Here is a 13,739-nt window from a genome sequence, read left to right on the forward strand (position 1 = left end):
CCGCATTACATGGTACTTTTATACGGCAATGGGGTAGGGATTTTGCAAATGTAATTAAAGTCCCTAATAGTTGATTTTTGAGTTAATCAAAAGGGAGATTATCTTGGGTGGGCCTGGCCTGATAAGGTAGCCTTTAAAAGTGACCAGTAGCAGGCATTCTCCTGCCAGCTTTGGAGAAGCCAACAACTGTGCTGTGAACTGCTGAAGCAGTGAAGAAATAGCCAGGATGGTGCAAGAAAATCTGGAGAGAGGAATGTGCAGCATTTTCAGGAGGAAGCAGCCAACTACATCAGAGAAGTGAGTTGAGACCAGGGCTGAGAAACCCACATTTTATTACCTGGCAAGCAGGTGGTCAGGGTGTATTTGGTGGAACAACGTGGATAAAATCAGGTTGTGGGGATGTGAATAGTGAATGCAAGACCATGAGTAGATAGAGCAAGTGCAGGTGCATCTTCCAAGTAGCTCTGCTAGGAAAGGAGGAAGGGGGGCAGTAGTAGTGGGGGCCCTAGGATGACCACAACATGGTTTTCATAATGGGACATACTGAGAAATGTCGATGCTACTGGGAAGGACAAAACCGTGAGAAAGAGGAGAGAAGGGCACTTCATGGCATGATGCTCCCAAGGAGGTAATCCCGAACAAAGACGGAGACATTTTCTGTGGGTAGGAGTGGGCTAGCTCTTCCCCTGTGCTTGGAAGGAAAGCTGTATTAGGTTTAGCAGCAGATGAGTTTGAAAGGGGGAGTGATTGGTTGGGTAGGATAGGAAGAAGCATTTTTACTGATGATCTCTACTTTCTCTGTGAAGTAGGAAGCAAAGTCCTCCACTCATGAGATGGTGACTGTTTGGTTTGTGGAGACCAGGGAATTAAAAATAAAAATCTTTAAAATTTCATTATAGGGGCGCCTGGGTGGCTCAGTCAGTTAAGCATACGATTTTGGCTCAGGTCATGATCTCATAGTCTGTAGGTTCGATCCCTGCCTTGGGCTCTGTGCTGATAGCTCAGAGCCTAGAGCCTGCTTCAGATTTCCCTTGCTCTCTGCCCATCTCTTCCTGCCCCCCCCCCCACTCAAAAACAAACATAAAAAAATTTTTTTTTAAAATTTCATTATAACACATACAGAAAAGTGCATAAGTCATAACTATACTGACCAATAACTTATTAGAGTGTGAATTCAACGATGTAACCACCACCCATTTAAAGACCTAGAGTATTACAGCAGCCCAGAAGCCCTTCCTGTGCCCCTACTAAGCAACAAATGCTTCCTTAAAGGAACTACCAATTGACATCTAACACCATAGATGAATTTTGCCTTTTTTTTTTTTTTTTTTTTTGGCATTTTATCTGACTGGAATTATATGGTATCTGTTGTTTGACACCTGATTTCTTGTACTCAACATTGTGTTTGTAAGATTCATCCATGTTGTTGGATACTGAAGTAATTAATTTGCATTGCCATCTAGTATTCCGTTTACAAATATATCACAATTTGTCTTTTCTAATGTTGATAGACATTTGGATTGTTTTCACTACCACAAATGTATGTACCACATACATTTTGTACTACATACCTTTTTGGTGTACATTTAATGCTTTTGTGTTTTAATAGAAATATAGGGGTGGAATTATTGTATATTGTACATGTGTTCAGCTTCCAAAAATACTGCCTGGGGGGAGGTGCATGAGTGGTTCAGTCTGTTGAGCATCTGACTCTTGGTTTTGGCTCAAGTTATGATCTCACTAATTGTGAGTTTGAGCCCCACATTGGGCTCTGCACTGATCGTGTGGAGCCTGCTTGGGATTCCCTCTTTCCCCACTCTCTCTGTCCCCATCCTGCTTGTTTGCTTTCTCTCCCTCAAAATAAATAAAATTAAAAAAAAAAAAAACTGCCTGGTAAGGAAAGATCTAGCAGCATTCCTGCAATCATTTTTCTCCCTTTAGTGGGGATCCCTGGGAAAGAAAGAAAAGAAAAAAAAAAAAAAAGACCCAGGTAAATGCTCTTGTAAACATGCTAATGAAAGACTTGCAGATACACTGATGGTATTTACTCGTGTGAGAATTCTTATCTAGGGAATGCTTTTTAGCAGTATGTCATTGAATAGTTTAGATTGCTTTTTGCAAATAAACCTGGTATATGTGTCCTTAATGGGATAGGATTTCCAAGAAAATAGTACCTAAGCTATTGAATCATCAGAATATAAAATACTGATGTTTCACAACTGAAATAGCTCCCGTTTATTTGTGATGGCCTTCTGCGCTGCTCTCAGCCTCCTAACATGACAAGGAAGAATGTGGACAGTGGTGTTGGTGATCACCAATCTGTTCTTGCTTTGCTTGTGTCTCACAATTACCCTTCTCCTTGGCAATTATCTGTTGTTACAGAGGAAGCTCTCTGATTCTTCTAAATATGATTGGACTGTCAGATTCTTTGTGTTTTCTCACTACCAAACAATATTCTACGTGATTGCTCCAATTTATCCTTCCAGTAGCATGCAGGACTGTTCTAATTGCTTCCATTCTTGGTAATACTTGGCAATGCCAGTCTTTTTATTTTAGACAATCTGGAGTGTGTGTAGGTCCTTTGACTTTGTTTATTCTTTCTCAAAGTTGCCTCAACTAATTCTTTGATTTCCATCTAAATTATAAAAGCAGCTTATCAATTTCCATGACAAATCTGCCTAAATTTTGATCGAGATAGTATTAAATCTATACACAAATGTGGAAGAAAGGCCCCTGTTTCCACTACTTAGTGTTGTAAGTTGAATTGTGTTCCTCCAAAAGTTAGGTTGAAGTCCTAACCCCAATACTTATGAATATGATCTTATTTAGAAATGAATCTTTGCAGATGTAATAAACTTACAATGAGGTCAGATTTGATCAGGGTGGGCCCCAAATTCATTGACTGATACCCTTTAAGGATCCCATAATCTTCAGATTTCTTTCTTATCAGATATATATTCAATAACTATAAATTCCTTTCGAAGTACAGATTTAGCCATGTTACATATTTTTTCAATATGTTTATACCTTCATTTTCATTTGCTGATTTCCTATGTCTTTGACTCATGGGTGATTTTGAAATACATTGTTTAATTTTAAAAATAAGGATAGTTTCTAGTTGTATTTCTGTAGTTGAGTCCTCGTTGAATTTCATTGTGATCAGAGAACATATTCTAAGTGGTTCTTTGGAATTTATTGAGACTTGCTCTGTGGTCCGACATGTGGTTTATTTTGGTAAATATTCTATATATACTTGGAATGAATGTGTCTTTGTGGTTCCTAGGGTTGGTGTTCTATATAAGTAGATCACTTTGTTTTTTAAGTTTTTTTTTTTTTTTTTTCTGTTTAATGGATTTTTTTTTTTTTTTTGGTCTGCTTATTCTATCAACTATTCAGAAAGGTATGTTAAACTTCCAGTATCACTGTGAGTTTGTGTGAAATTTTCCTTTTTATTTTATTTATTTATTTTATTTCCTATTTATTTTATTTTATTTTATTTTTATTTTATAGAGTGTGTATGAGCAGGGGAGAGGGGCAGAAGGGGGGGGGGAGAGAGAGAGAGAGAGAGAGAGAGAGAGAGAGAGAGACAGACAGAGAGAGAAGGAACTTTAAGCAGGCTCTACACTCAGCACGGAGCCCTATGTGGGGCCTGATCCTATAACCCTGGTATCATGACCTGAGCTGAAATCAAGAGTCAGAGGCTGAACCAACACCAAGGCATCCCTATCTGTCCTTCTGATTTTGTCAACAGTTATTTCATTTTTAGGTTATATTGGTAGATGTATACACGTTTAAAATTGTTCTAACTTTGTGCCAAAATGGTACTTCTATCATTATGAAATGTCCCTCCTCATCTTACAATAATGCTTCTTGCCAAAAAGTTTACTTTGTGTGATATTAGTATAGGTACACAAACTCTTTTGGTTAGTGTTTTGTATAGTATATCTTTTTTCAGTTTTTTACTTTAGGCCCTTTGTATTTAGGGCATGTCTTCTGCAAAAAATACAGAATTGGGGCGCCTCGGTGGCTCAGTCGGTTGAGCATCTGACTTCGGCTCAGGTCATGATCTCACAACTTGTGAGTTTGTGGCCTGCGTTGGGCTCTGTGCTGACAGCTCAGAGCCTGGAGCCTGCTTTCGGATTCTGTGTCTCCCTCTCTCTCTGCCCCTAACCCACTCGCATTCTGTCTCCGTCTCTCTCAAAAATAAACATTAATAAAATTTAAAACAAATACAGAATTGAGTTTAGTTTTTTGTTTTCCAAATCTATCAGTGTTTGCCTCTTAATTGGACTATTTAGTCAGGCTAATTTATTGTAATTACTTAAATATTTGTCTTTAAATCTATTATAGTCTTTTATATTTTTTCCAATCCCTTTTAAGTTCTTTTCTCTTTCAATCACTCCTCCTCTTTTGTAGATCTGCTGGTGCTAAGTTCTCTGTTTTTGATGATGGATTTATTGAATTTTTACCTTTGAAAGGTATTTTTATTGTATATAGAATTTTAAAGTACTTTGAGGATATTATTCCATTATCTGCTGGCTTTCATTATTTCTTTTGAAAAGTTTTTGCAAGTCATTGTTTGTATTTTGAAAGTAATCTTTAATGTTTTTATATTGGCTGCTTTAAAAAGTTTTTTCTTTTTTAAACCTTTGATTTTTTTTTTTTTTTAGCAGTTTTAGTTCTGTAAATAAACTAGGTACATCTTACTCTGATGTACCCCAATAAGATTTTCCTGGTATTTATCCTACTTGGTATTTGTAATATCTTTTGAATCTGTGGTTTGATATCTTTTATTTTTGGAAAATTTGTAGCAGTATCACTCTAAATATTGCTTTATTCACATTCTTTCCCCCCCCCCCCCCCCCCCCCCCCAGGAGCCTAATTACAAGTGTTACGTATTTTTTTGTACTCCTTTGGTCTTAAACTGTTGAGATTTTTTTCTTTTTTTTTTTTTTTTCTGATTCATTTCAGATATTTCTTTTTTAAAACGTGTGTGTGTGTGTGTGTGTGTGTGTGTGTGTGTGAGAGAGAGAGAGAGAGAGAGAGACCATTTTGAGTTCACAGCAAAATTGAGCGGAAGGCAGATTTCCCATATATCCTTTGCCCCTATGAACGCATGGCCTCCTCCATTATCAACAACCTGAACTAGAGTGGTACATTTGTTACACTGATGTAACTACAATGACACATCATTATGTGACACACTTAAAGTCTATAGTTTGCCTTAGGGTTCACTCTTGGTGTTGTATGGGTTTAGACAAATGTATGACATCTGTGCATCTTCTAGTATCATACAAAGTATTTTCACTGCCCTAAAAATCCTGTGTTTTACCTATTTACCCTCTAACCCCATCCCATTCCCTAGCAACCACTCATCTTTTTACTTTCTCTATAGTTTTGCCTCTTCTGGAATGTCATATAGTTGGTATAATATGTATGGAGACTTCTCAGATTGTTTTTCATTTTGGCAACATGCATTTAAGTTACCTGCATGTTTTTTTTCATGGCTTGATAGCTAATTTCTTCCTAGCACTGAATATTCCATTGTCTGGGTGTGCCACATTTTATCTGTTTACCTACTGGAAAACATTTTGTTGCTTCTAAGTTTTGGCAACTATGAATAAAGCTGCTGTAAACGTACATGTGCATGTTTTTATGTGCATATAAGTCTTCAATTCCTTGGAGTAAATATCAAGGAGCACAATTGCTGGGTTGTATGGTAAGAGTATATTTGATTTTGTAAGAAACCACCAAACTGTCTTCTAAAGTGGCTGTACAATTTTGCATTCCCACCTGTTGCTCCTCGCCCTTGCCAGCACTTGATGTCATTGTTCCAGATTTTGGCCACTGTAATGAGTGTGTAGTCCTACCTCATTGTTTTAATTTGCATTTCTCTGATGATCTACGTAGAGTATCTTTTCATATGCTCATTTGCCATCTGCGTGTGTGTGTGTGTGTGTGTGTGTGTATATAAATTTTTTTTTTTTTTTTTTTTTTGCTGAGGTGCTGTTAAGCTCTTTGGGCCATTTTTAATTGAAGTTGTTTTTACTGAGTTTTAAAAATTCTTTGTATATTCTAATATTCATTTTTGAGAGAGACCGAGTGTGAGCAGGGGAGGGGCAGAGAGGAAGACACAATCCGAAGCAGGCTCCGGGATCCCACCCGTCAGCACAGAGCCTGACGCAGGGCTTGAACCCACAAACCATAAGATCATGACCTGAGCTGAAGTCGGATGCTTAACTTACTGAGCCCTCACGGGCCCCTATCAGAAGTATCTTTTATAGATATTTTCTTCTGGTCTATGGTCTGTCTTCTCATTTCCTTGCTGGTGTCTTGCATGGAGCATAAGTTTTTAATTTTAATGAAGTCCAGCTCATCAGTTATTTTTCATGGATCATGGGTTTGGTGTTGTATCTAAGTCCTTATTCCCATATCTGAGATCATCTAGGTTTTCTCCTATTTTGTCTTCTAGGAGTTTTATAGTTTTGCATTTAACATGTAGACATAGGATCCATTTTGAGTGAATTTTTGTGAAAAGTATATAAAGTCTATGCATAGATTTATTTATTTGTATGTGGATATTTAGTTGTTCCAGCACCATTTGTTGAAAAGACTTTCTTGGGGCTGAATGATGAGCAGGGTCAAGTATGCACGTACGGGCTGTGGGTACTGAGACTGGCGTGGGTGGGACCTGCATCCCAGTGAGTGGGTTGGGTGGTGTTTCCTGTTCTCTTCCCTGCGCAGCTGTAGCTGGGGCCTTGACTGACCCAGCCTGACCGTGGCTTCAGCTTTGGAAGAGTTACAGGAAGGTCTAGAAGAGGTGAAAGTGCTGCTGGAAAAGGCCCCTAGAAAAAAAGTACGTGATGCCCTTATGGCTGAAAAATCCAAGATTGGGACAAAAATCAAGAACAAGATCCAGCAGAAATGAGAGAAAAGCAGAACTTCTTGACCATGAAAAGCCAGATGCTGTGATTGCCCCTATTACAATGGGCTACACAGTGAAAATCAGTAATTACCGATGGGATCAGTCAGATAAGTTTGTGAAAATCTACATTACCTTAACTGGAGTTCATCAAATCCCCACTGAGAATGTGTAGGTGCATTTCACAGAGAGGTCATCTGATCTCTTGGTAAAGAAATTAAATGGGAAGAGCTTTACTCCATGATTGTGAACAATCTCTTGAAACCCATCTCTGGAAGGCAGTTCAAAAAAAAGTTAAAAAAAGCTGAAAACATGTGGTGGGACTACCTGACTCAGGTTGAAAAAGAATGTAAAGAAAAAGAAAAGGCCTCCTATGACACTGAAACAGATCCTAGTGAGGGATTGATGAATGTTCTAAAGAAACTTACAAAGATGGAGATGATGGTATGGAGTGAACCATTACTAAAGCCTGGGTGGAATCAAGAGAGAAACAAGCCAAAGGAGACACAGAATTTTGAGACTTGAAAGTCATTTTGGGGACTGTGATGTGGAAATACTGACTTTTCCAGTGAGGAACTATTAGCTGCAGAGATAAATTTGGCAGATAACTACTTACATAGCCTTCTTCTAAGTAAAGGCAATGAATTCTTCCATTTCCTACTGGAGGATTTATTTAAATATGCTTATTAAACACTTCCCCCAAAGGTGATTTCCTTAGTAATCTGGGCATTTTTTTCAAAAAAGGATACTGTGTTCTTGTGTGAAATGTAAAAAAGCAAGTCTTGCCTAATGATAATGCCACATTGTGTGTATTTTTGTTCATCTAAGAGGTAGAAAACAAAAGTTCTTGTTTGCCTGTGAGTTCCTGACATCACCACCCACCAATGTAAGAATAAGTAAAAATAAAGCCCGGATTTTTGCATTTAAAAAAAACACAAAACTTTTTTTCCCCCCCACTGTATTGCCTTTGCTACTTTGTAAAAATATCAGTTAAATATATTTCTGTGGGCCTATATCAGGGCTCTCTATTCTGTTACTTATTTTTTAAAGTTATTTTGTTAATACCACACTTACTTGGTTACTGTAGCTTTATAGTAAATTTTGACATTGGGTAATGTCAGTCCTTCAGCTTTGTTCTTTTTCATTATTGTTTTGACTCTTCTGGATCTTTTATCTCTCCATAAACTTTAAAATCAGCCTGTCCACAAAATGCTGAGATTTTGTTTGGGATGATGTTGCATCTATAGACAAAGTTGGGAAGAACTGATGATACTGAGTCTTCATATCCACTGGATATTTTCTTTTGAATTATCTTCTTGACCTTAATTCTATCTTAAGTTGACTAATTCTGTGTTTTTCAGTTTCTAAATTTCTATTTGATTTTTTTAAATCCTCTTCAGCTGTGAAATTTTCCATTTTGCTTTTTTTATATTGAATGCATCAGCCAGGGCTATTTTAAATTTTATGTCTGATAAGTTCAGTGTCTGGATTTCCTATGAGTCTGTTTTGTTGTCTTAATTTTCACCTAAATTTCACCACCCTTAATTTTCAGGTAATTCTTATCTTTTTGATGCCTTTTAATTTTAGATTAAATGTTATATATAGTATATAAAAAACTATAATGAGCAGTTGGGGCTCTGGACTGTGTTCTCTTTCTCCAGTGATGATTTACTTTTGCTCCTGGAGGACAGTGAGACCAGGGACTGATTACCTCAACTTAGATACTGAGATATGTCAAAGCTAAGCATCAGTCTTTGTGAGGACAGGCTTCTATTGACTCTCTCAGAAGAGGGAGGGATCTTCACTTACCCTCAAGAGTAAATGGCCTGAATGTGCTCATTTCTGAATCATTTACCTTTGACTTAATACTATTCGTGGGGCACTTGGGTGGCTCAGTTGGGTAAGCGCCCAACTCTTAGTTTCAGCTTGGGTCATGATCTCATGGTTGGTGGGTTCAAGCCCTGCATGGGGCTTCATGATGGTGTTGCAGAGTCTGCTTGGGATTCTCTCTCTCCCTCTCTGCCCCTCCCCTACTCTATCTCCATCTCAAAAATGAGTAAATATACTACTCAAAAAGTGGTTTAGGTCTAGTTGACCTTAACCAATTAACTGTGGCAAAGGTAAGGGGACCACTGTCCCCAATTGTGAAATCACAATTGGATTTCGTCCCTGGAAGTGGGCTGACTCCACTTTTCCAACTATTGCATGGTAGAAAGGATCAGGGAGAGAACTACAGTTTGTTACACATGCTGAACCGTAAAGACCATTAAACCAAGAGGTGGGAAATCTGAGTTCTAGGCTTGACTTTACCAGTGATTTTAATACATAGGCTTAGATGAGGTATATGGTCTTTAAACTTGAAAGTTTCAGTAAAGTGAAGGAGTAGGATTCTGTTCCATACAGATATGCCTCTATTTTTAGTGTGGGCCAAATGGGATCTCATTTCACTTCAGAGGAATAGCCTACTTGTTATTTGAACTTCTGTATAAGATTTCACTTGATTAAAGAGCTTCTCAGCTAAAGAAATGTTGAAAAACTATCTTTAGTTTTATTCTTTCATAGATGAAAGTTAATAGTCCAAGTGTATTTTTTTACCTGTTAAGTTTTTAAAACTTTAATTACAGCCCTATTTAATCTCCTTATAAAAAAAAATGACCACAAATTACATTTTAAAGGGAAACCTATAAAACCAGAAACTTTATGATGATACAATGTAATATGTCCAGGTTTGCCAGGAACATGACATTATAAATGTGTACTCTTATGAAATGAGTGATTAAAATCTTTACATCCTACAATTATAAAACATTAGCACTTAGTTGATTTGAAGGGGTGTGGTAGGTAGAATTCTAATATGGCTCCCAAGATTGCTGGACCCTGTTGTATATACAACTTCTCTCAACTGTTGAATCAAGCACTAATGTTGGTGGTGCTTACAGAGATTTTGCAAATGTAACTAAGGTAGGTCACAAATTAAATGACCTTAAAATGGATAGTTTATTAGGTGGAGCTGATGTAATCACATTGTCCATTTAGTGAGCTTAAGAAAATTTTTTTTAATGCTCATTCATTTTTTGGGACAATGCGAGAGAGTGCAAGTGGTGGAGGAGCAGACAGACACAGAATCTGAAGCGGGCTCCAAGCTCTGAGTTATCCAAGCTCCAAGCACAGAGCCCCATGCGGGGCTTGAACTCACAAACTGTGAGATCATGACCTGAGTTGAAATCAGATGCCTAACGACTGAGTCATTCAGGCACCCCATTTTAGTGAGCTTTTAAAATCTGAGCCTATAGGTTAGAGACTGAGGAAGTCAAAGATTTGAAGCATGAGGGAGATTCATTGTGCAATAACTTCTTTATTGCTAACTTGAAGGTATGAGGGACTACATGGCAAGGAATGCAGGTGGATTGTAGGAGGTGAGAATAGCTTCTGGCTGACAGCCAGCAAGGAAACCAGGACTTCAGTCTTAGAACCACAAGAAATTGAATTCTGTCACAACCATGTGGGCTTGAAAGATGTATCAGCCTGGTAGGGCTGCCATAACAGGATGCCACAGACTGGGTGTCTTAAATGACAGAAAAGTATTTCCTTATGGTTCTGGAAATGATGATGTTGGCAGGGTTAGTTTCTGGTGAGGTCTCTCTTCCTGGCCTGCAGATGGCTGCCTTCTCATTGTTTCTTCATATGGGCATTTGGGATAGTGAGGGGTGGAGGGCAGAGAGCAACTGAGAGGTTCCTGTTGCCTCTTCCTCTTAGAAGAACACCAGCCCTATCAGATGAGGACTGTACCCTATGATAGCATTTAAGCTTAATTACCTCCCTAAAGTTTCATTCTTCAAATACAGTCACACCAGGGGTGAGAACTTCAATGTAGGAATTCTTTGGGGACAAAGTTGAGTCTATAACAGAGGAAGACTCTGACCTCTAGGTTAGAAAAAAAACAGTCCAGGCTGACATCTTGGTCTCAGCCTGGTGTGATGACACTATGAGCTTTGCTAGGCCTGGACTTCTAGCTTCCAGAAATGGTGAGATAGTAAACCTGTGTTTAACGTCACTGAGTTTGTGGACTCAGTCGGTTTAAGGGTCCGACTTCAGCTCAGGTTATGATCTCGTGGTCTGTGAGTTTGAGCCCCGCGTCGGGCTCTGTGCTGACTGCTCAGAGCCTGGAGCCTGTTTCAGATTCTGTGTCTTCCTCTCTCTCTCCGACCCTCCCCCGTTCATGCTCTGTCTCAAAAATAAACGTTAAAAAAATAAAATAAAGTCACTGAGTTTGTGGTAATTTGTTATAAAGCAATAGAAAACTGGGGCACCCAGGTGGCTTAGGCAGTTAAGCATCCGACTTTTGCTTTAGGCTCAGGTCATGATCTTGGAGTGTGGTGAGTTTGAGCCCCACACTAGGCCTTGTGTTGACAGCAAGGAGCCTGCTTGGGATTCTCTCTCTCCCTCTGTCTCTCTCTGTTCCTCTTCCACTTGTGCCATCTCTGTCTCTCTGAAAATAAATAAATCTAGGGGCACCTAGAAATTCTAGGCTAATCTCATTTTATTTATGAAGAAAACTGTACCTAAAGAAGTGCAGAGTAAAGCAATTGTGGAAGTTTACTCTGCCAGTTAGAGCTGGTGGGAGACCGACACTTCCCAGGAAGCTCAGTTTAGACCTCTTTCCACTCTAGTGTTTACTTCTTGACCTCCTGCTGATATAGCCAGTGAGGTTTTATTCTAAAAAAAATAACACTTTTGCCTTAAACTTCCCTTGTTGTGTCTCCCAGAACTATGTACAGGTCACTAATCAGGATTTTTTTTTTTTTTTAAACATTTATTTATTTTTGAGACACAGAGAGACAGAGCATGAATGGGGGAGGGTCAGAGAGGGGGAGACACAGAATCTGAAACAGGCTCCAGGCTCTGAGCTTTTCAGCACAGAGCCTGATGCGGGGCTCGAACCCACGGACCGTGAGATCATGACCTGAGCCGAAGTCGGCCACTTAACCGACTGAGCCACCCAGGCGCCCCACTAATCAGGATTTCTGTTCTGTGTCTTTGGTAATCCCTTTTATCACTTCACTCCCGACTTCTAGAAAGGTCTTCCTTCTGGTTCACTTATGTTCAGGGTTTATGTAAATATGGTGTGAAGACCATCTCTATTTGATTCACCTCTGGTGCTTGCTAAAGATGCCAAATCCTGACCCTGTTCCTGAGAGATTTGGCTTCAGTAGGTGTCGTGGATGCACAAACACAGTTACATCCTTTGTGCTGCAGCGTGTGCCCTTCCCTACTTGTTGGCTCTTCAGAGGAGAGTGAAAACATCTGTTCATCATTCTATGCATAATAAGCCATAGCATAATTTTGATTACCTCATTCCCACAAGACGCCAGTGAGATGGATTTATCTTATCATTGGAGAGTGTCCAATGTTAGGAACCTTCTTACCTCAGCATTCAGCTTGTTCTTCCCAGGCTGTCACCATCCCCTCTTTCCCTTTGTTCTGCTTGCTGTCACCAAACCCATTACTGCCAAAAAAAAGGACAATTATTCGGAACCCTCTAGCTGATCCCCCGTGATTAAAGGTCTTCGGGGTTTTCATATAGATGGTTTGCTTTTGGAGTGCTGGTCATATCAGATTTGTGTTATAGACTGTAATCAAGGTTTAGACTTGATGTCTTTCTTGGGTGCTGGGGGGAAAAGACAGTACAATATTTTGTTAGAAATGAAAGTTACTACTATCCCCTGTCCCCCACCCCCAACCTTAAGGTGGTTGCTTCTGAGTCCCTGGTGTGAATGATAGGAAACTTCTGCTTTCCTTATTTGGTTCTCCGGTCATCTAGGTGTGATTGCTCTTAATACTTATATTCCCTTTTGTCAGGGTGCTTGCTGTCTATTTGAGCAGATGGTCACACAAAGTTCATTGGTCCATTCGACATATTCTGCAAGAGATTTATGATTCTTGGGGATCCGAATGCCATAATATGCTTTGGAGTAAATGAGCAGAAGGATTATTCTATGGGATATTCTTTAGGTAAAGATACACACATTTAAAATGGCCAAGTCCTTAGAAAATAGCTTTTAATATTGAATGGTAGGGTAGGATTATGATCTGGGTGAAACTTAAAAATATCTAATCTGGAAGCCAGCCTTATGGGGCATAGAATAATTCATTTCTGTTTACAGCTGCATCCAAAAGTGGATAGTCTGGATTGGCTGATAAGTTACAAGGTCGTCTTTTCACTGTGGGCATAGTTGTCCCAGACTGTCTGTTCACATGGTTGACCTTTGGAGATAAAGGGTCAAGAAGAATTCAGTGGATTAAGGTATTTGCAAATTCTAGTGATGTTCTGAAACTCCAGGAAATAAAAAATATACTGCAGGCTCTCAGTTGCTCAGTGGTGCAAACTTACTGCAACCCGAACCTCTGCCAGCTTAAATCTGTTATGCCACAGGCCATCAAAAGTGCCTTTACCAGGAGACTGGCCGGGTTCGCTGGGGTTCCAGCCATTGAGTGGAACAAAGGGGAGAAAGAAGTCTATTCTTGAGAATGTACTCTTGTTTGACCAGTGTTTCTAGATCTTTTTTTCAAGAGAAGTAAACGGTCTGATTTTTGTGAGATTTATTGGTTTTAACTGTTTGCAACTAATCTGATTTTTAGAAATACTGGGTACCCATCAAAATACATCTGTGAGCAGGCTTTGCACTTTTAGGCCTCCAATGTACAATCCAATTTCTCTAGTTCTTCATAAAAGTAAAGAAAGTATTTGGAGAAGGTGTCCTGCCTTGAGAGAGATTCAGTGACAACTTAGAAACTATGTCTCCTCACCTGAGTTTAT

The 13,739-nt window shown here is 39.1% G+C and overlaps 1 pseudogene; it reads left to right on the top strand.

The window, feature by feature from the left end:
* The first annotated feature begins 226 nt into the window (after window positions 1-226).
* Window positions 227-7,440, top strand: LOC102955565 (annotated as a pseudogene).
* The last annotated feature ends 6,299 nt before the right edge of the window (window positions 7,441-13,739 follow it).

Source organism: Panthera tigris, chromosome B1 (genome assembly GCF_018350195.1).
Source record: "Panthera tigris isolate Pti1 chromosome B1, P.tigris_Pti1_mat1.1, whole genome shotgun sequence".
Lineage (NCBI taxonomy): Eukaryota > Metazoa > Chordata > Mammalia > Carnivora > Felidae > Panthera > Panthera tigris.